The sequence below is a fragment of the Arvicola amphibius genome, chromosome 8 (assembly GCF_903992535.2).
Source record: "Arvicola amphibius chromosome 8, mArvAmp1.2, whole genome shotgun sequence".
Lineage (NCBI taxonomy): Eukaryota > Metazoa > Chordata > Mammalia > Rodentia > Cricetidae > Arvicola > Arvicola amphibius.
This window is the reverse complement of record NC_052054.1, coordinates 57,674,514-57,698,656: the sequence shown is the minus strand read 5'-3', so window position 1 is coordinate 57,698,656 and position 24,143 is coordinate 57,674,514.

The following is a 24,143-nucleotide window of genomic DNA, read 5'->3' as shown; positions in this document are numbered from 1 at the left end:
TAGATAAATATAGGTTTGATCCACCATCAAAGAAAGCATATCTTCTCAACAGACAGAAATTATGATAGAAAGTCACAGCTAATTAAAATGTAGAGAAAAAAATGACTATGCAGTACCCAGTCACAACTGGTACTTCTACAATATAGCTTTTGCATGTAAAGCTCAGTTTCCTCAGCAGAAAGTCTTATTTGAGGCTGTTGTGTCTTCTACAAATGACAGAGAAGATATACCCATGAAATATGGCTATCTAAATAAAACCTGAATCATAACAACACCAATGGACATAGTAACACTGAAGACAGAAATTTAACAGGACCTATCTCAAGACAACTAGAGAAAACTAATGACAGCTCAGAAAGGGAGAATTAGTCTTCCCTGATTGGTAATCTGACACTAAGTGGTCAGCCCTGAAATTATATAATGTGTGTGTGTGTGTGTGTGTGTGTGTGTGTGTGTGTGTGTGTGTGTGTGTAGATAAATTCAGCAGGTTGTACTTACATATTTATGCATTTATATCTATGTATGGAAATGTAATGCTAACAATTAAAGAAAAAGAGACATGAATCTGAGTGGAGGGGCATGAAAGGAGTTGGAGGGAAGAGAAAGAAAGGAAAAGATATAATTATATTTTTATTTTAAAATGAAAGCTAATGGGATGATTTGAATCACCTACTGTTTTATAAAGTACTACAAGATGCCATGTTTTAACATTTTTCTTTAGAATAATTCCTGTTCTTATAAATTCCTGTATTGGAATTCTGTCAATCCATCAAGATTTACTGAAAACTATTACCTCCCTTGCAAACTTCCCTAGGAAAAAGTTTACTACTAGTAGTAGCAAATATGATTTTAATATATAATAGCAAGATACAAAAACAAGTCCAGGTTGTTTTTTAAGAATATTCAATATGTTTCAATCCACTTTTTAGAGAAGGCATTAGGATATTAGTTTGCAGTCATTACTGAGATTTTATCAGAACTGAAAATAGCAGTCTTGAACATGAACTTCAGACTGTGCTTTTCTCCTTGTCTCTATGCCTCTCAGGTAAACTAGACTTCTCCTGGGAGGGAGAAATACTGGAACTTCCAGGCTGCATTATTAGGATCCCATAGCTCTATGTAAAGAGAAATTCCTTAGTTAGTAATTTGCATGACAGTGGACCCTGAGTCATGAAAAACAGAATCCCAGGCTCAGAAATCCAACATTTTAGTTATTTTAAAGCTCTATTTTTAGTCTTGGTGTGTTTTTAGGTATTTTACCTTTTACCAGGTATAGCTCTAAAATTCGATACTCACCTTGATCTTTTCCTCTTCCTTTGGCATTCAAACACAAGCTCATTGGTTAGTCCCCAAGTCCAGCCAATGCGAAAGAAGCACGTAAGACATGGGGGCCCTCTGGAGCTGTGAAAAGAGCATAAAGAGGTGATTACACAATTCAAAGGCACTACACAAGACGTAGCTTTGCTACTTGATGTTCTATGAAAGTGGAGACAGGGATTCAAAGTAGGTCAGCTATTTCTAGACCTGCAAGTAGAGTCAGAAAGTTAGTTTGAAGTACATTTTACTAATACAGTGCTACTTTATTTTAGCACAAGGCAGGTGTGAAGTATTCCTTACTGTTGATCACTGACCTTCCCTGTGACCTCAGCACAGTGGAGCATAAGAAATCTTAGCTGAGAAACAGGAAAATGGCTAATACTTCGATCACTTCTCTGGGTGACTCACAAGTGTGGAAATGAAGTTGAACTAAATTACTAACTACTGATGGGTTAACATCAGTATCCAGATTCCAGAATCCTCATGGGGCAATAACCACAAGTTTCTGCTTTGATGATAACTCAGCAGTTCAAGGGAAAGCCCCATTCCCAGAGTGTAAGGCATGGCTGGCCAGCTGGATGACAGTAGCTGAGCCCAACAAGCTCATATCTGGAATTTCTAGCTGTAGTACATTGTTAAAGCATGCATGTACAATGGTCTCTTCCACTGGGATATCAACAGGATGGGAATAAATGCTCACTCTAAGGTAGAAGTGCTTACCAATGGTGTGATGCTTTAGTATCCAGGGCCGGACTTTGTAATTAACGCATGTGCCATTGCCCTACATAAATTTCAGGATGGTTAGTTAATAATAAGGAGTAAAAGCACAAAAAGGTGTCTATAATTAAATGGCAAAAGTTATAAAGGTATAATCCAAACTGTGAAGCAAATGATGCTGTTTAGCCTTGCTTATGAAACTTATTATACTTCTTCTCAGTCTACATCATATCCACTTCTGTTTTATGATCCCATTATGAGGAGTGGGGGAGGGTAACAGCCCTTTTGAATGTGTGTTCATATGTTTGCACTTGAACAATCTATTAAAAATGGAGTAACTACTAATTTTGCCCTATTGGCCAAAGCTTTATTACTTACTGTCAAGAGTTTTAAAAGTCTATTTCTTCCTAAAACTAGATCCTACATGTGTTATTAGTCTGACTTCTCCACCGGCCTCTACTCCTTATGTCTTTTAATTGTAAAAGCTTGACCTCACTCAGAAAAAGTACAATAAATCCTATGCCTCATTTGAACCAACTCCAAATGCACACACTTTTTATTATCTCAGTTTCATTAAAATGTCCAATGAACACTAATGAAGCTTTCTGCTAAACTCTTAGAAAAAGGTGGTCTGTGTTTTTCCTGGATTGAAGAAAGCAATTGTTCTGTCAGAGAAGAGCCTTTGCTGGTTCAGTCCCTAGGTCAGTACTCTGCAAGCATCAGTTAAAGCAGACCTGAAAAAGCCAAGTTCCATAGATAGATACTGCTCATTCACAGGCCCCTGAAAGCACTCAATTATGCTCTGTTGTGACTCTGAGGGATCATTTATGAGAAGCCTCCTCAGAGCCAAGCATCAGTCTCTCTTACTCCTCAGATGCATTGATCTTTGGGGAGAAAGTGGCACAATTGTGAGCACAAGAGAAGCAGACTGTAACACGGAAATACATCACAACTCTGAAACACACAGAGAAGCACACAGACACCATTTGTGTTGTTCATAAATCAGCAAGGAAGTCTTTACAATTCTCTTCCTCCCTGTCAATATTTATCACCCAAGGAACTAGGGAATCCTTAGGCAAGCAACAATTGCTTCAGACTCAGCAGGCTGGCAGGTTCACTGACACTCACCACGATAACTGATCCCACCTGAAATGTTATGAATGCCTCCCTTCCAAAGTTCCTGATATAAGTGTCTTTCTCCCTGGGCCTCTGCTCAGACACAGAATGAAAAGTGATCAATTTTTTAAGATGCCCTTTGGAGAGACTTTAGAAAGCTATTTTAACATCCCCTAGAAGAAGGAACTGCAAAGCTTCCAGTGTCACTGTGTGACTTTACAGTGATACAGCGGTATGACCTCCAGTCTGATTCCCGGTGACACAGTGTGTCCCACAGTGATCATATTGTGACTCCTAGTGATACAGTGTGACTTTTCAGTGATACAGTGTGACTCTCCCCCAATACAGTATGAGTCTGAGGGACACAGTGTCACTTTTCAGTGCTATAGTGTGACCCCTTCCCCCTTAATACAGTGTGGCCCACTGTGATACAGTGTGACGCCCAACTTCACAAATGTTAGATATGGGACCCTGAATTGAGAAAGCTGCTTTTAGAATTGAAGGTGAGAACTATCAGGAATTTTCCCTTAGTATCCAGAATGACTCTGTTCCCAGTGAATGGACTGTCACCAAACTCATGCCAAGTCAACAATATGTTAATTGGTTATCATCTCTGTTGTCATTGCTTCAAGACCATAGGGCATTAATTTATATTAGTGTCACCTGATTAGGAACAACTTTGTGTTGAAGATATGTCTCAGCTATGTCCGGAAAGTACTTTCCTTATAGAGAACCTGAGTTCAATTCCCAGTGCTGACAGTGAACATCTCACAAACAGCTGTAGTTCCAGCTCCAGAGAATCTGATACCCTATTCTGCACCACACACCCACCCACACACACACACACACACACACACATACACACACATATGTAAACAGAGTCCCATGGTGTTTAGACACCCAAGTAAATGCGTATACCTGTGAAAGATTTTTTTCTTAAAAAATCATTTGAAGTGCTAATTCATAACTTTTGAGGTGGGAAGATCCACTTACAATCTGGGCCATACCTTCTGCTGGCAGCCTATATAAAGGGCATCAAAGGGGGAAACTTGTTCTCTTGTTTGCATAATCTAGCTCTTGGTAGCAAGTCTGTTCCTCTACTAGCATTAGAGCCTATTTCTTTGGAATTCGGAAATATTCAGAAGAACAGCTGAGACATTTAGCTTCATGAACCAAACTGGGCTCTTGGACAGTGTGTTAGTAGACAGCTCTTTTATCACTAGCTGGACCACAGCCATTCCAATAAAACTCCTTTATTTTATACTATAAACATATATATTATATAGGCATATGTGTGAAACTTGCATGTATTCATATATTTATGTTAATTTTATAAGCTTTGTTCCTCTAGAGAACCCTGATCAATACAGTTTAGGAGTTTTTCCTCTCACTGCATGAGAGATGAAGGAAGCATCCTCTTAGCAGGAGAAGGAGCTCCTCAACTCAAAGCTGTATGAATCCTGTTCTTTAGAACTTTGGGGGACTTACAAGTAGATATGTATGTTTAACTATTTCATTGGCCTTTGGGGACAGAACAAAATCTCCAAGCATGTTGTGGAACACAGAAGATGAGTCTGACAATTAATTCCTCAGACAAACAGCCCATCCTGAGGCTCCCTCAGCTGTCCTTACTCCCTCTAAGATTCATGCCATTAATGCAATCTCAATGAGGTTGAAAGACACTTAGTAGAAATAGCAAAGATGTTCTTCTCATCCCTGTACTTCAGGAAATTGCAAAAGAGTCAGAATCTCTATGCAAAGAATTGAGAATTCAGATACATGATTTTTCACTTCATTGTTTGTGAGAAAAAATAAAATGACCAGATATTTTGGTACAATTTCAATGACAGAGTATTTGTGTCTCTGAACTTCTGAGAAATGCTGAGTGTTTGATATATGAACATGTTATGCTCTGAATTCTGTTTTTTTTATTTTCTACATTCTTAGTATTTATTGATTTCCAATATTTGAGACTGTTTGATTTTGTTTCTCTTAATTTCCTTTTTATACTTTTGTCTCCATGTCTCCATGAGGAAATTTGAATATATATATATATATATATATATATATATATATATATATATATATTATTTGTAGTGAGGAGGCAGGCAGGCATGCTTTTCATCCCACCCGGCTCTTGGCCTCATGGCTACGGGCCACGTTCCTGCCTGGCTCTCGGACGCCTGGCTAGCTTATGCCCAGAAATAACAACACACAAACTGTATTCATTTAAACACTGTTTGGCCCATTAGTTCTAGCCTCTTATTGGCCAACCCTCCCATCTTGACTAACCCATATCTAATAATCTGTATGCCACCACAAGATTGTGGCTTACCAGGAAAGATTCAGCATGTCAGACCTGGCAGCTGGCTCCATGGCATCTGTCTCAGGTTGGAGAATCATGGCAACTGTCTCACTTCCCTTCTTCCCAGCATTCTGTTCTGTCTACTCCACCCACCTAAGTTCTGACCTATCAGGCCAAGCAGTTTCTTTATTAATTAACCAATGAAACAACAGATAGATAGAAACACTCCTACATCAATTATTTATTAATAGTTTTTTAAAATTCATATCCAATTCACTATTTAACACATTTATTAAATTTTTAATTCTCTTTCTTTTTCTAGAATCTTAGTTTGGTTATTTCCATTATGTTTTATTATTATTATCATCATTATATTCATTGTTGTTATTATTTTAGACTTTTTCTGAAATAATCTCTTATGTTGAGGTATAGTTTCTAGTCTGATTTATATGTCTTTAATATTTTTTCATACATATAGGTGTTTTACATCCATATATGTATGTTCATATATGCATGCCTAGCTACAGTTGTGAGCCACCATGTGGGTGCTAGGAGAGAACTAAGGTGCCCTAGAAATAAAACAACTGCTTTTAACCACTTAGTCATCACTCCAGCCACCTGATTTTTTTAGTATTCTGTGTACGTTTTGTCTTCGTTCCTACTTTTAGAATAGACTTGCTTCTGCCAATATTGAGCAAGAGCATAATCCTGGCATGGCATCCATAGTTTGGATTTCACTACTAAGTTGTTTTCTGACTTTCATTAGAATCTATTGGGTATATATTTTCTTCTCTGCTTTGATATTTGGATTTCTCAATCTTAAAGATTATGGAAGAATGTAGGATCTATGTTTACAAATGATGCTGTTTAAAGGTCCCAGTATATCAGAACTGAACATCCTATAATCTCTGCTGATGACAGAAAGGCAGAATAAACCTTAAAGAAGTACATAGGTTGAATGTATACATTCCTTCAAGACATACATTTTGAAACCTAAATCACAAAGTTTAAGATGGTGTTAAGAAGTGGTTTTTAAATTATTTAGGCCATGAGTTCTCCACCCTTAGAAATGTGAGAATAAAAACATCAAGGACGTTATAGGAGAGTCTTCAGAGAGCCAACCGAATCTATTATCTTTTTTACCCATGTACACTACCAGCATTGTTGTGCCGTATTGGAATAAGAGACACCTAAGCCACCATAAGACACAGACTCTAGAATTCTAAGGAACAAAATTTTGTTCTTAACAATCACACAGTCTCATTTACATTTTTACTAACAAGAACAAATGATGTCAGAGAGCTATGTGTTTTATTCCTGGGGACTAACTAGTCCAAACAACAGCTTCCCTGTAGAGGTCCTATTCTTTTGACTTTCCTTTGCTATGATTTCCTTAATTGCATCAGTAAATTGACCTAAACTTTAAAAGTCTGTATTAGCATCTAAGAAAATTTAGTGACAATGTGTTTGCACAATTTTGTTTTATGTTTCAAATTATTCAACTTGTGTTAGGTAATTGTGTTGGGTAGTCATATGTCAACTTGACACAAGCTACAGTCATCAGAAAAAAGGCAGCAAGTAAGAAAATGTATAGGCTGAAGACAAGCCTATAGGGCATTTTCTTATCTAGTGATTATGGTGGAAGGTCCAGCACTGCACTGATGGTCCTGGGTTCTATAAAAAAAGGTTGATCAAGACAGTGAGCATTAGTCCTCCATGGCCTCTATATCAGCTTCTTCCTCCAGGTACCTACCCTGTTTGGGTTCCTGTCCTGATTCCTTTCAGTTCTGAACAGCAATGTGGACATATAAACTAAATAATTCCTTTCCTCCTCAACTTGTTTATGGTCATGGTGTTTCAACACAAAAATAGTAACCCTGACTAAGGCAGTGACTAATTATTTCTAATTGTAATTCTCTTTAAACATTAGTTTTTATTATCACCAAATTCCTACTTTCAATTTTGTAAAATAACCAGAGTCCTAAATTTCTCTACATGATTACCTAAATATACATTGATTCTTGAGTAATTTACAAAAAGTGTACAGATAGTGAATATTTGTATGTCTGTGTGTGTGCACACAGGTGTGAATGCCTGAACATTCATTAACTTTCAGAAGATTTTATCAATATAAAATTTCAGAAGGTATATCAGGTGGTGTCAGGTGGTACTGTTCAATTGAGTCTTTTCCTATTAGGAAAACCAGGTATATATTAATTCTCAATGGCATGATCAGAGATTTTGTGATGGTAACACTGATTTAGTTCTCTTCATTAACAAATCTTAGTAGAACATATCACAATCTCCCTTATGTTCTGTAGCTTCGTTGCATACAATAAGTTCTATCCACCTCAAAAGGCGGCTTTAGCTTTCTGGAAATCAACTAAGAAAGAAGCATAATTTGTGTCCCTAGGCCAATGGCTCATGTATCCAATGAAAGCTGCAGATTGAATCTTTTTTAAATTTTAATTCATTATTTTTTTAGTTATTTTGTATGTGATTTTTTTTGATGAGTGTCTATGCACCTATGCATGTCTAGTACCCACAGAGTCCAGATGAGTGAACTGGATCCTATTAAATATGGATTAATCAAGATGTGAGTAAGAGGCTGAAAATAATGGGCCAGGTAGTATTTAAAAGAATACAATTTGTGTGTTGTTATTTCGGGTTTTAAGCTAGCCGGTGACTGAGAGCAGGGTGGTGGGAAGCCGCCTGCAGCTCCACACTACAGAATGGCACCCAACGTGGATAACTGAATCCACAGAAAGCCTGATAAAGCTTGGGAAAGACTAGAGTAAAGCATGTTTTCTTGATAACAGCAATTTCTCAGGTCTGAGCAAGTGCTCTCATCTAAGAGAGGCTTCCTGACTCAGCTTCAGCTGCAAAACCCTGCAGCTCATTAAGAGGTCCTGCCACGAAACACTTAAACGGTGTTGATGAAAAGCTTTTCAGTTTTCAGCTGTAGCAGGAAAAAAGTTGTGCTGTTTTAAAATGTCAGCTTTCTGGGTCATCCTACCAGGGCAAACTCTGACTCTTTCAAGCAGGCAGTACTGACTATGGAGCTTTTGATTGTTGTTTAACACTGTTGCAGCTTGCTTGCTGGCAGGGACCTTGAAACACCATAGAGTTGTGGCAATAAAAATGGCTACAGCGGTACCTCTGCCATGAGGCTGGAAAGCTAAGGAATGGGCTGGATCTAGCTGGCAAAGCTGCGGCTTGAATCCTACCCATATTGCTCAATAATTTAAAGGCTCATATGGTCAGAAAAAGAGAGAGAGAGTAAAGAGAGATTCAAAAACAAAGAAAACCTCTAAATGATTTACACTGTGTTAAAAATATATGCATGATAAAGGTTAAAGTTCTTAAAAGGAAAAAAGAATAAAGGAAGTAGCTAGGGTGTGGTGGCACACACCTTTAATCCCAACACTTGGGAGGCGGAGGTGGATTGACCTCTGTGACCTCAAGGTGTGGTGGCATACACCTTTAATCCGAATGCCTGGAAGGCAGAGACAGACAGATCTCTGTGAGTTCAAGGTGTGGTAGCATACACCTTTAATCCCAGCACTTGGGAAGCAGAGACAGTTCTCAGAGTTCAAGGACAGCCTGGTCTACAGAGTTATTCCAGGACAGAGATATAAAGAGAATGTGTCTTAAAAAGTAAAAGTAAAAATAAATGAAATAGAAGTAAAAATAAAGCCACATAAAGATGGAAAATATACAGAGAATCTTGATACTGTATGCTATTATGCTCTCTTTGAATTGTTTGAATGCTGAGGAAGGAGCAACAGCTGCTAAAAGATATTTGTTTATAAATGCTGCTGAACTAATTCGACATAGATATTTTGAAAATACATTGACTTCAGAATTTGGATCTAAGGATATGATACTTTGGAAAAGAGATTCCTCTTTTGTTTTTACAGAAAATGAGACCGTATGGATTGCTTCTATCCCAATATGGTATGATAGACCACGCCCTCCTGAAAGGTTGCTGTGAACACCCTCAAAAAATTACTTTACCCTAACAGCATCCCCATTCAGCAGGAAGCAGTTTGGAGAGAGATAACTGCGCCCATATTCCCAAATATTGTTTATAAATGTTCTTTTACATTTAAAGGGGGATATGATTTGGATATGAATAATTTGCATTGATATGGATTTTGCTTTAGTGATTTAAATTTAAGGTCAATTTTGTTATATGTATATGTATTTCTAATAATGATTAAGGTATTGTGATTGTGTAGTTCATTTAAGAATGTAATGTATAATTAGGAAATATAGGTTGTTAATGGATAATCATCAATAATAGTCAAGCTTGTAGTCATGTTAGTTAGATTTTCTAGATGTGCATAGATATATTTCAGATAGGCATTCTTCATATCTTTCAAAGACTGCAGAATATGGCATTTAATGTTTTAATAACTTAGGGCTTTTCACGACAATGAGACACATCTGCTCCTGGCAGCACCAATCTGCTTCAAGAGGAAGATGGGTATCGAAGATACTCCTTATGGAGTTTGATAGCCATTTGGGTAAGAAACTGCTCTTGCCTGGACTGTTGGCATAAACTGGACACAAAGAACCCACAGAAAGAGGACTGTTGAACTTGCCTAATTTCAGGGTTCCTGATTCATGAAAGAGTCTTCTGTTTGTGTTGATTTCATTCGTTAATAAAGAAACTGCCTTGGCCAGTCCTTAGGTAGGTGGAGTAGACAGAACAGGAAGAAGGAAGTGAGGTAGATGGCTCAGTATTTAAAAGAATACAATTTGTGTGTTGTTATTTCAGGTAAAGCTAGCTGGGCGGCCAGGAGTCCGGGCGGCGGGAAGCAGCCCGCGGCCCCCATCACTACAGGATCCCATTGGATTGAAGTTAGAAATATTGTAAACTCCTATTTGGGTTCTGGAAATTGAACCTCAATCTTCTAGAAGAGCATCCTATATTTTAACAAGTAAGTCATCTCTCCAGGCCTTCACTGGATTTCTAGACAATAATGTTTCAGTAGGTCAGATAAAAAAATCTTTCTGGAAAGTTCCTTATAGACACTCATTCTTCACATATTACAAAATTAACCCATCTAAGACTGTCTTCAAAAAAATATGAAAGACATAACTTTTGAACAGCAAATAAAAGACATTCAACTAATTGAATAACTAACTCAATCAACTGACTAAGGAAAACAACAATAAAACAAACAAAAATAACAATAAAAGGCGTTATTGTAGCAATTACAAACCTTTCAGTAAGAACAAACTTTCCTTTCCCTAATTAAAACTCACAGATTTTAAAGGAAAGATAAAGTTTGACAAACTCTATTTTGTGTCTATCTGTAAAATAATTAAATCACGAAAAAATGATCTTCTTATTCTAAACCTAATAGGTATAAGTGGTTAATTGCAAAATGGAAAAAGTATCACCAAGTGAATGGTCATGTGATCTCTCCATTCTCTGCACAGTTAGATATATCACTGGTTATGAGATGTTGTAGTATTAGGTATCTTCTGATATGAAAAAAATAAAAACACAACTTTTACTTGAAATATTCTTGTAAAAATATTTAACCTGATTAGAATATAACCTTACATCTAAATTTGATTATATAGGAAATATGGAAACTAGGGTGGCTTTGTGAGGAAGTAACAGGCAAATTAAAGAGATGGGATGACATTGTCCTTACGTCCCTTACATCATCAAAAATCCCATCTATGGTATCATAAATGCTAAGGTGGCTGGTATAGATTGAAATGCACTAGAGATGAATAGCCAAGTTCCTATATGATCCTTCATTAGAAACTGGACTGTAGAAAATAGAGATAAAGGGCACACTGGGGATACTTAGGGTGATTTTAATACTGGTCTGGAAACTCCATGATACGGGACTTTATAGTTTAGGTGTGATAGCTTTAGTGTGATTACAAGATAACATTGTTGATAGAGAAATTGTGATAAAGCACTAAGCTTTGAAGAGTCTTTACTTCCTACAGCTTATTTTCAACTCAAACAACTTCCTTTTCGCCAAAATAAGTATCTAAAAAAAAAAAAAAAGAAACAGGAAGAGCAAGGACAGTGAGTTTAGGGTGTGACTGGGAAGGCTGGTAAGGATGGAGGGTAGTTTGCTATGCTCATCAAGCTTGGAAAAAAATATGTGAAAAGGATCACATATGTGAAAATTGGATCAATATGAGGGATTGGAAAGGGTTTTCAAGTAATCAGTCTTTCGAGACTTTGCTCTTGGATCTGAAAGTTGTGTCTGTGCTCTTTTGTCCTAAACTAACTCCCATCCTGGGGTAACAATGCTTTATCCAGGCTGATAGAAGAGAAATGCAGTATAAGCAAGCACCTGATTGGGTTCATCAAATTCCTGAGTGAACTCAGGTCTGCTTGAAATGAACACCAGAAACACATTTCAGGGAAGTTGAAAGCAGGCAGCAAGCATGAGATTTCAAAAGCTCAGTAGCTGTTGTAAAGTCTGAAGAGGTTCCACATCTTAAAATGGTTTAAGGAGTACCAAGAGAATTAAGAAACACAAATAAAAGGAAATATACTTGAAGCTAGAGGACATTAATTTCCAAATGCATGGCTCAGAAAATAATTGTAAAGGAGGAAATGGAATGTAACTGGAACCTTTAACAATGGGCATAAAATTGCAAGGCAACTTTTAAAAGGAAAGCCAGTCCTATAAGAAAGATTCTAAATACTGGGCAGAAAATTGTTGAAGATGATAGAAACAAAAGAAAATGTTTTAATCAGAAAAGATTTGCTCTAATAAAATAGAATTAAGTAATAATTTCTTCATTTCTTTTTATCTCAGACAACTAACACACTCCCTGAAGACAAAAATTAATGGATAACAAAAGGTAAATGTTAAAGAGAAAAATTATATCAAATTGTCTGACTTTTCGCCACTTAATTATCTTTTCTGGAATAAACAATTGTTATAGATTAATTTTCATTTTCCCCAAGATATTCTATATATAACCTTTACAACAACAATGCTAGCCCAGGAGGACTGAGGCTACTGCATTCTTAGGAAGACACAGTCCAAGACTGGGCATCTCTGGGGTTTGAAGACAGATCTGGGGAATGTTTCCAAAATACCCTGACATTCAAAGGATGCGCTGCATGTGTCTACACTTTTCCTGCAAAGAAGAAGATATGTGATGAAGGGGTTTGCTTTTAGAATCTGGAATTTTGATGCATGTTTAGTGGTGCTACCTAAGTACCCAGCTCCAATAGACACACAGCATTATTTCCCATGACCTTCTGGTAGATAATACTTAGAGAAAGATCACAATATATAGTTGGAGAGGAAATGTGTCCTGTATGGCTAGAACTATCTTCACATTTATCTACTGTGCAGTCCATGATGAATTTTAAAGCAGAATTATTTTATGTTTTCTTAAATTTTATGGCTTCTTATATTATGTCAAATTGGGGATTTTCCTCTGGGCAAAATCTTTAAACAAATTTTAAAAAATCATATAAAAATAATTTATATTCAAGTATTTATTCCTGAGTATGAAGGTAGATAGTAAAAAGTACTGAAATGTACACAAATATGTCTAAGTGAGAAAGCAAAAATTTCTTGAATTTCATTTCAAATATGCACAAACTGGCAACTTTTTGCCTTCTCTTGTTCATCCTTTTGTTGTCTTCCACCAGCATAATATCCTTCGTGACTCAATTTAAGGACACTCTATTTCTATCAGCTTGGCACCAGTACAGAAATAAGCCTTAATTTTAGACTCTTTTTTTGCATTTCAGCTGGCAAATAAATTATTTACTTATTATCAAATTCTTTTGCAAGTGAATTTGACTTAAAAGCCCACAAAAAGAAACTGGTTGGCAGGATATGGCTGACAATGACCAACCTCTATGTTCTCTGTAAGTTTCACAGAGGCACATTTGAAATATCAATTAAATATGTCTTATAGGAAAGAGAAGTTTTTATGCCGTTTACCTCAATGTGCAATATCCACAGAGATCCTCAGTTAAACATATACACAAAGTTAGTTCTGATAAGACTGCATCTTTTTGTTCATTGTTCCTTCCTACTTACCTTCATTTCTCCTTCTTTTTCTAACTTTTGCCACTTTCTCTGTCTCCAAGATCACACCTTTCCTCCCTATTAGTCAGTCATAACATGTAAAGAAAGCTGATTTTAACACTAAGCGCTTGTTGAGATCACTGCTTACTGCTATACATGTTTCCCATGCCAAATGTGTGACAAGTAAACCAAGGCCTAAAAATAAAAAATTATTAGACAAATATCTACCCAAATGGAAATTCACAGACTAAATTCCACCTGTGTCTAATATTAGACCCCACCTTTCACTGATGCTGTTCTTCTGGTGTGGTTCTCCATAAATAGACTCCATTTCATTTTTGTGTTACAAAATATAGGAGAAAGAAAATCAACCAAAAATTTATAAACATTAAAATGAGATTTCATCAGTATTATCCACAGTATGATGGCATTAAATTATTTTGTGTTTCTCACCAAACTGTTATAAGTTAGTGAAATTATACTGTCATACAAATACAAAATGGTTTCCTATCTTTTTCATCTATACCCTCACCTTTAGACATGATTAGATTCTGTTAGACTCTAAGACTTAGGGACTCTTTAGCTCTCCACTGACCTGGCTGATATCAATGCTCAAGTGTGAACATATTAGTTTAGACTATCAGCTGGACTTAACACTTCTTGGGTCTCTTTCATAATATTTACTTAAGAACAGGGAAGGAGTAACCTTCCATTCAATTCTTATCTTTCTCAACTACATTTTCTTTCTTTGGTGTCTAATCTTGATAAATCAGCGAATGCCCCTCTATTAGGGGTTCAGAGATGAAAAACTGTACCTACCTCACTTTTGATCCTTTATATGCATTGCAGCAATCGCCATTAAGACAGAAACCTAAAGCTGAATCGCAGATGTTTGAAGTTGCATGCTTACTATCACATGGCCATAACGTTTCTAAGTAGGAATGGCACTGGGATGTCCTGAAGTCCTTGCTTTCCTCTGCTACCCAGACACACTGAAGCATTATTATTTTGTCAAATGCTGAAATTGTGTTTGGTTCTTGACTACATGCAACATACTATGTATTGATGAATTGTGTGCTGTTCCCACTGAATGAGAAGCCATCTCTAGAAGTGAAGTCTGCTCCCACTCTTCAGACCCAAGGATGTTTATGTAAAATGTCCTCCCAAGCTCTGTTTTTGTGCCAGACTGGGTTAGTCCTATGGCTCTGAAAGGGAAAAGACAAAAACAAGCCATTGGGGATGTTAAAGAACTGTTTGCACTTGAGAAGGGGAGAAAAAGGGATTTCCAAATTCTTATATCATGACATAAAAATGTCTTCAATGGGAAAGGGAAACTGGAAGCATAGCCATGAGACTTTCATCCATGGAACAGAAGCTCAGTAGGGAACGCCACTTGACTGTCTAACCTTCCCCAGTCCTTTTCTGCTGAATGTTAAAAAGTTCCTGATTTGATGATGCCACCTTTTGGTGGTTCTCTCAATTGGATACTCTAATCGTGTCTGATGCATGCCTGACTGGATGAGGCTTTGTCATTTCTCTGTTGCATCTATAAGCTACTCACTGTTTATTATTTTGCTTTTGCTTGCTATATACTCAATAAAACCACTCATTCAAAACTAAATTCATGGCTATAATAAATCCTTCTCTTGAACTGATTTAAGCAGGGTTTCCTGATATCTCAGCTTGTAACTGCTATAGGGATTTTTCACTGCTCAATTACTAAAATATGTATACACACATTATATTCTGTTTTGTTTATTTTATTATCCTGTGCATTTCATTCATTTATGGTTCAAATTGAAGTTTACTTTATAACTATCTCTTGTTATTTTGATCTCCCTAGTGTTAACATGTAAGTCTTTGTGTGCTCTTTTGACCCAGATCATTTATTTATTTTAGTTTTGTGGGGTTGTGTGTGCACTTCTGCACTTGTGTTTGCAGATGCATTCTCCTATGTTGGGCATCCTTCTCTATCACTCACTTCATTCTTGAATGCAAGGTTTCTTACTAAGCCTCTAGTTCCTAATTTTGAGTGGCCTGGGAAATATAGAGCCCCTAGATTCACCAACTTTTCTTTCTCCTTTACCATATCTCTATTAAATTTTCAGATGTCCCCTCTACTTTTATGTAGGAACTAGCAATCCAAACCCATATCCACATGCTTGTGCATTTTGCTCACTGATGCATCTCTCCAGTTCAACCTCAACAGTTTTTACAGACTAAGACTAGTAACAAAATGTCAGACTAAAGCAAAATTTGAACATCAAGTTCTGCTAATAACAAAATCAATTGACATTCTTATGATGACTATTATCTAAATCAATCAAAACATATAACTTATTTCTACTTTTAAAAATAAGCTATAATATTAGAAAGCAGGTATCCAATATCTCAAATTTTCTTAAAATCCATCATTGGTATTAAAATTAAAAATGTTTAATGCTAATAACCATACTATCCAATACTAAGCTGTCCTTCAAAAGTCATTTAGCCTGAATGGACATTTGTTATATTTAATTTATTTTTTATTTAGAGTAATTGCTGACTTCCTCTCAATCTTGGCAGCTGTCTCAAGTCATAACAACCTCTGTCATGGCTCATATCATTTTCTTTTGAATGAATGCTGCCTTTATTAGGTTTCCTCTTTTTAAATTCAAAGCGCTATTGCTTATCACTAGGGTTTTTGTTTGTTCATCGGTTGGCTGGTTTATTATTCCCTTGGCTTAGTCTCATCCTTGAACAGCTTCAATAATGTGAAACAATTGAATCATCAGAGACAGGCCCTGTATTCATCTTTATACTTTTCATAATCTTTATTTTAACTCACCCATCTGTATAATGAATTCTCAGATTAGATGATTTCCAAGATCCTTCCAACTTGAACATTCCATGTGCTTCCCACTGATAGAAAACAGTGCGTTGCCCAAGCAGAGAAACAATTTTCAGGCTCAAATACATCTGATTTTCAAGCCCAAGAGTCACTTCTTTGAAATTTTGCTAAGAGTCTTATATCTTGCTTCTCTTATATAAAGCTACTTTCATTTCAAAATCTAGCAAGTTATCATGAAAAATGCTATTTTATCCAAGTGTAATTGTGTACTGAGAGTAGGGACAACATCAGTGTTGTGTTAAAACCCAACCAACAGTTAAATTCAAGACAGCTTAAAAGCAGTTTGCCTCGTACCCATCTTGCATTTGCCTCTCAATCTTTCTTGACAGTTACCTTTATTTCGCCTTCCCTCCAATCTTCTACTGCAGTAATGTGTCATTTACTGGAAGAAAGAACTCCTACGGGGTGTTTCACTAGAATTCCAGTCAGGGCTTACAGCTCACTCTTTTTGTTTACTACATTCTTTAATGTATTCTTGGCAGATGGTAAAAGCAAAGTAATTAAGGAATACAGCTTTATTGCTGATTATGGATTTGATATTTATGACCAGAAGGTAATTTATAATCTTTGATTCTAAATGCCATTATCAGGAGCAACTCTTTTATTCGTACATTTAAAGACATAGTATCAAGATATTAAGATCTATTGAATAAAAAATACACGCTTGTAAAAGTTTGGCATTCGTCATTAAATTTTCATGCTTCTGAGTTCTGAAATAGTAATCATAGACCTGGGAGATTTTTCATTTTCTCTTTGTTTCAAGATGCTTTCAAGACAATTGAAAGAGAGAAAAAAGAAATGAGTAACAGAGCTTTTTGTACAGGAAAGCAGGGAAGGAGATAGAAAAGAAGTGAAACCTAAAGAAAAAATTTATCTAGAAAAGCCTCCATGAGCTTCAAAGGGAGTGGTCCAGATTCTACAAAAGGCAGGGGAGAGGGGAAGAAGAGGAGAAAAATAGAATTTACAAGTATCTTATTTACGTATTTGATTATTCAGAAGCAGCAAAGGACACTCAGCACTCCGATTACAGAATGGCTAGGTTGCCAGGGAGGCTGCAGGTGAGCTTAGAAAAGTAAAGGACTGACAGTTGTTACCAAACATCCCAGAGTTCACAATTACTGCAGCCATAGCAGAGTAAACAGGAAACTCTGGAACAAACTGACAAGATGTCATTGCCAGACTTCCTTGTTGTAATAGGTCCTGTTATTATGCAGAATGTTCACATAAAGACACAAATATCAGACGAAAAGGTAAAGCTGAATCATATGGTAGTCACATTTTAGTCTTTGGAGGAATATCCACACTGACTTCCATAATGGCTATAGTAATTCCACTCCCACCAGCAGTATTCCTTGTATCCTGCATATTCATCCTCATTTGTTGCTTGTTTTTAATCATAGTCTTAGAATATACCCAGATAAATTTATGTCAGCATACTATAGAAACATCTGGGCATTCGTGATATTTTTGTTGTTGTTTTGGTTTTGTGTATTTGTGTATGTGTGTGTGTAAGAGGGGTGTGTGTGTGTGTGTGTGTGTGTATTTGACTATTCACAATAACCAAGTATGGAATCAACCTAGATATCATTCAGCAAATAAAAGCACAAGTAAAGGTGGTTAATATACCTAATGGAATTTTGTTACCAAACCATAAAGGAGAATGAAATTATGTCATTTTGTAGGAAAAGAGATGGAATTGTAAACCATATTAACTGAAACAAACCAAACATAGAAAGATAAATATTACATCACTATATGTTTTCTTACATATTTAGACCTATACATAGATGTATGTATGCACAAATACATGAATATACATGTACATATGCACACACATTCACATACATTCATGACCTAAAATAGAAGGGAGGTTATTTTGGGTTAGAAATGGGATGAGAAAGCAGAAGTAAGAGGAGAGGGCAGAGCAACAGAGAATGAATGATCAAGGAATATGATATAATTGGTTGAAGAGAGATGACATTGGGAAACCCATTGCTTCACAAAATGAATATATATAAGCTCTCATGGTATTTGATAAAACTGAATAATATTCAGAGGATCACAATGATAACACAATAAAAGTGAGTAACTAAACCTCTACATGAATAATGAATTCATTTCTCATATTAGGACATGAGTCATTGAGTAGAATGTCATGTATAGTTAACTGCATTCATTTTTATACCATGAAAGAATCTTTCTTTGATTTTTACATTTTCACTAAATACTTCTATTTATATTTGTTCCAATATAACAAAAAATAATATAATTATGGTTGCTTAATATTTTGGTAAAAATCAAGTGTCCTTGTCAATAACAGAATAATAGAAGGGGAGTCATAAAATAAGATGATATATAAGTAAGGTGAGATGATGTACAAGTAAGACTCTCCTGCTATCTTATCTGTTTTCTGTACATGCGTTCTAATCATGCATGCCCATGTCTTAGGCGCCTTGGGAATGAGAAGGATCATATGATTGCCAACCTCTATAAACAAGGAGTTAAGGGAGAAAGCACCTCTTGGTGCTCTGTGCCTTTGAGCAAAATTTTGTCAATAGAGTTCTCCAAAAATGAGATAATCATGTGCAAGCAAATAATCCTCTGTAATATACATGTTCCTATGGGTATAGTATTCCATAATTAAAGGATCACCAGAATTGGGAATACCATTTTGAATTGGTAGAGTATTTCTGAATAGTATGCACACATATCAAAATCCAAATTTGCCTTATCAAACATGTCAAATCCAAGAACTCATTGTAAATGTCAAACTTCTCTTAGACAAGTTCTAATCTTTTTCAAATTATGAACATCTTACAGTGAACTAAAGCAGTTGCAAAATTTAACAGGTCAATACTATAATTCTAGTGTAGAAATTAACAATAAACATACAGTTTGTCAAATCACAATTCTCTTAAATCCATTCTAATCAAAAGATAAGGATTTCCGTGATGGGTAAGAGACCAATTGCATGGCTGTTTTTTTTTTTTTAATTTATTATGGTTTATATTTTTATATTTAAAAATTTCCATCTCCTCCCCTCCTCCTCCCCCTTTCCTCCCCTCCCCTCCATTCCCTCCCTCCCTCCCTCTCCAGGCCAATTTCCAGTCTCTGAGCAGCAGGAAAAGCCCTTAGGCTACCTTCCTCATATCTGAAGAGGGACTTCAGTCACTCCTTGTAATGAGTCTTCTTTCCCTTTCTTAGTTCTCAAGTTCTTTCAACATTTCAATAGCAGATTTAGCATCACATTGGCAATTAAAGTTCTGTGTCCCAAAGTATAAAACAGTCAAATGTTCAGTCTGCATTTCTGGTCTGGCTCCAGTGTAAACAGGATTCAGTAGGTCTGGAAATTTGTGCGGCAAGTCTATGAAGAAACTAGGTATCACTAGTCATTTTCCTTCCTTTCTCAGACTGAAGCGCGATGGTGCCAGTCAGGAACGTTGATTGAGGAACTCCTTTCTCTTTCTTCTATGATGTCATCAGGGTCTTTGATGTCATCAGCGCTGCCACTGTTCTGCTGTATATACAGTCATCACATTGAGCTTCATTTTCTCCCCGTGGACAAAGCCCAAAGATACCTTCAACCCCAAATTATTACAGAGTCAGGTCCTTCCCGTATTCCAGTCCAAGGGTCTTTCCACCTTGTTTTAGCAAAGGTTGCTTTGGTGCCATCATTCCAAAATCTGCCTGTGGAAGATTTCTCACAGGCATCCATAAAAAGTACATGACTTAAGGCATTATGTGGTAATGTTTAATTCTCCTGTTTTTATCTTGTAAAGTTGTATTTTCAAAGAGCCATAAGCATATTCCACTATTGGTTGCCCTTGAGGATTATAAGGAATGCTTTGCTCTGTGTTTAATATTCCATTGTGAACAAAATTGCTGGAATGTTTTAGTAACATATCTGGACCCATCATCTGTCTTTATGATATTTGGGGTTCCCATGTATGAGAAGCATTTTAAGCAAAGAGTTATTACATACTTAATGGCTTCTCTAGTTTGTGCAGTAGCGATCAAGAATTTTTAATATGTATAAATTCTCACAAGCACATGTATTAATTTTCTAAACTCTGTAATATGAGTAACATCTATTTGCCATAAATTATTAGTGAGAAGTCCTCAGGGATTTACTCCCAGATGAGGCACAGGTAAATACTTTGGGCATATACCACATTGCTTAACAATTTGGTGAGCCACTTCTCTTGTTAATCTAAATTGTTTTCTAAACTTATATTTTTTTGATAATGCAGAGCATGTGATCACTGAGCAAGCTAGACCTGGGATAAAGTGATTAGTTTTATAAGCTTATCAATTAAAGCATTACATTCAGCTAGTTGACTGGGAATATTTGAATGAGTTCTAATATTCTCTACAAAGCATAGCAAACTTCTTTGTTGTATGGCAATTTGAATTTGCTGGAATAGCATTTTTAACTTGCTTATTGCTCACCCCAATACATGTGTCAGTTTATAGGACTTGAAGAACATTAAAAAATATATTGACTGTTAGTATATAGATTAAATGCTTTGTTTAAAAAAAGTTGAAACACTATAGCAATAGCTTGTAGCTCAACTATTTAATTCGAGACTGGTTCTGTTTATACTACATGTCCTCCATTAACAACATATGCAGTTCTACTATTGGAAGAACCATGTGTAAATTTTAACATAGAATCCTTAAAGGGATCTTTTGCTACAACTTTTGGGAAAAATAAAGGAATATAGTTGTGTAAATTGTAGCAATGGATCAGCTGGGAAAATATTTTTAATCTGGACTTTAAATTGAGCAAACATAATTGCCCCAAAATCACTATCTTGAAATAACCAACCAATCTGTTGCTTAGTACAAGAAACATGATCACAGCAGGTTCTCTACCAAAATATCTCCTAGATTCCATCCTGCTCTTCTGGACTAAACAAGCTACTGATTCAAAATAAGGGTCTAATACCTTAACTGGCAAAACAGGAAGGTGTAGCCATAAAGAAGGACTATTTTGCCATAATACTGTCATAGGAGTAAGTTTTGTAGGTAATATACTTGCTTACCAAGGCTGATCTGAGTGAGTACCAGTCTAGCAGCTTCTGTAAGCTGTCTAGTGAAATTTGGATCACTGTTCCCTTTAAGAATTCACTTAGTGGCTCAATGTCTCCAGGAGGATGTTTTATTAAAAGTTTGTAAGCTATCCAAACTGCAAGTATTCCTAACTGACAGGGTTTAACTTGCTCATTTACATTTTTACAGACACCTTCTGGGCCTGGTAGTGCAGTTCACTGAGGCAACTTTTTTTGCAGCTTGTCTGTCAGACTGGGAGCCAGGATCTGTGCTCTTAACTGAAGCTGGGATGGATGATGGAATTCAAGTCATGCTCTCTTCACTGCTTGGTGGTCCTGCTTGGGTATTTGAGACCAGGAGACCAGTCCCTCCTTTCTTACTCTGCCTTGGCAGGGCACAGGCCACCTTCAGCAGTTCTGTCACAGACCAGCATTAAAGGTGACTGACAAATTTAGCTCAGGTTCTCACATGCCTACCTTTGCAATGACTCTGAGACTGTCATGTCCATAAACTTAGGTGAGTATAGCCACACTGGTGTATGTAATATATATATATATATATATATATATATATATATATATATATATATATATATATATATATTACTCTGCTTTTTTATTTAAAATCTTGTAGTCACAAAATCAGGAGAATTCCTGTATACTTTCCTCTGTTGAAAGCCATAGATTTATCCACATAGGCTCCTTGGCTCATGGATCCAAATAGCCTCTAGGCATTTCCATGGACAGGTTCGGGCACTGACTGTGGGAGTTATAGCCCTTTTAACTTCCCTGTCTCTTGCTTTTCCTGGCTCCATGGCATAGCATGAGCCAGACTCAGCTACCTATAGCACATGTGCATGGACTGCCACAATCTTAGCGGTAGCTCAGGCCATTGTTGGACCATGCAGCATACTCCTTTCATTCTTTCCACCTATTTAGTAGTGGCAGAGGTTGTGGCTCAGTGACAATAGCACTACAACTTGTCCAGGACAAAGATGAGACCTTACTTTGGCCTCTCCAAATATGGGAATATACCAAAAGAACTAGGGGGTATGCCACCAGTGCAGAGGCAGAAATAAAATATTTACAAACTAAAAATCTTTGCCTTTGTGTCTGCCCCATTTTAGTTCCTCTAGCTATCAAAATACAACAAGCAACTGTACAGATAGCTGAATATTATTACCTTTTTCCATATTTACAGTTATTGTAATGGACTGTTCTGTCCATTTAAGAGACAAGCCCCTCCCACTACCCCCTTCCACAAGGAAAACAGATATTTCTTCTGCTTCCAGCCTGTGCACTGTGGTCCCTCCTTCTCTCTCTCTCTCTCTCTCTCTCTCTCTCTCTCTCTCTCTCTCTCTCTCTCTCTCTCTCCCTCTCTCTCTCCTTCCCCTTTCACCTTCCCTTACATAACTGACTAAATAAACTGTACTATGCATGGTGTGCCTATCTGTCTCTCTCACCCGCTACAGCTCCTCACTGGACTGGCTGCCCTGGTAACTTGCTGTAGTCTCTCATCTACCACCTCCCACCTGCTTGAGACCCACATAGACCTTGGATGGTGAGATCAGCTTCCCCTCATGGCCCACCATGGTCTCCCACTTGCCACTGCCCTAAACCACCCAAAATGGGCCCACTGTGTGCTGTGGCTCCCTGCCTGGGACCCACTGCCCCTCTTGGCCCACTGCCACCCCTCAAGAAACTACACTGCTTTTATCTAAACCATTACAATTATTATTTACAAATTTTACTCCCAATTTTTTGCCTTGCCTTTTCTTTCATTTTTTATTTTCTATTATTGTTTATTTTCAAGTGCTCATTACTCACCTCTATACCTGCAGTATAGTTTTCATTATGCAAGATCCCTCATGTACTCTCCTGTACACTGACCACAGTTCTGTGAGTTTTGGGTTCACCTGTTGCCCCACATTGTGTGTGCCCTTTGTTGGAGACCATTTTTTTTGTCAAAAATACCACTTACCAGGGTAGAGGCTTAGGGATTAGAAGAATTAGTAATGGACTCAAAGATGTGAGTGAAAATAATAAAACAGAAACATAGGATGGTACCAGGAGGAAGTTCCAGTGAATACTGAAATCTGCCCATGTTTAATTTCCAATTACTTAAAATACTCTGACCTGAAAAGGTAGGAGTAAGATTTAAAAAAAAACTGCATTAACATAATACAAGAAGTGAAGAGACAAGTTGAAGGTTGAGGGCTATATTCTTGGTTAAACATTCTATGGCTAGAATAAGACAAGTCATTCTCATACCCTAAATCAAACCATTCTGTAGGCAAACCACTCCCTGGGTGAAATCCATCATTATCTCCTTAAGGGAGTAGGAATTTAGTTGGATCCTTAGACTTTTGTTTGGGGTAAAAACATATATACTTCTCTATTCCTAAAGTACAGGTCTGGATATTAGCTATGCCTGTTGGCAACAACTTTGAGAGAGCAAAACACTCTGACCTAAATCTAGGTGGGACCTTTGTTTGACTTAGAAGCGGACAATAACCTTGAAGGAATAGCAGTTCCAACTCTCTGGTCTTCAGTCAAGGTAGAAATAGACACAGATTTTGGGACCTCCATACAGTCCCACAGTCATTCAGTCTCAAATAAATATACAGAGGCTTATAGTAATTAAAAACTGGCCTATTTTTCAGACTTATTACTAACTAGCTCTTATGACTTAAATTCACACAATT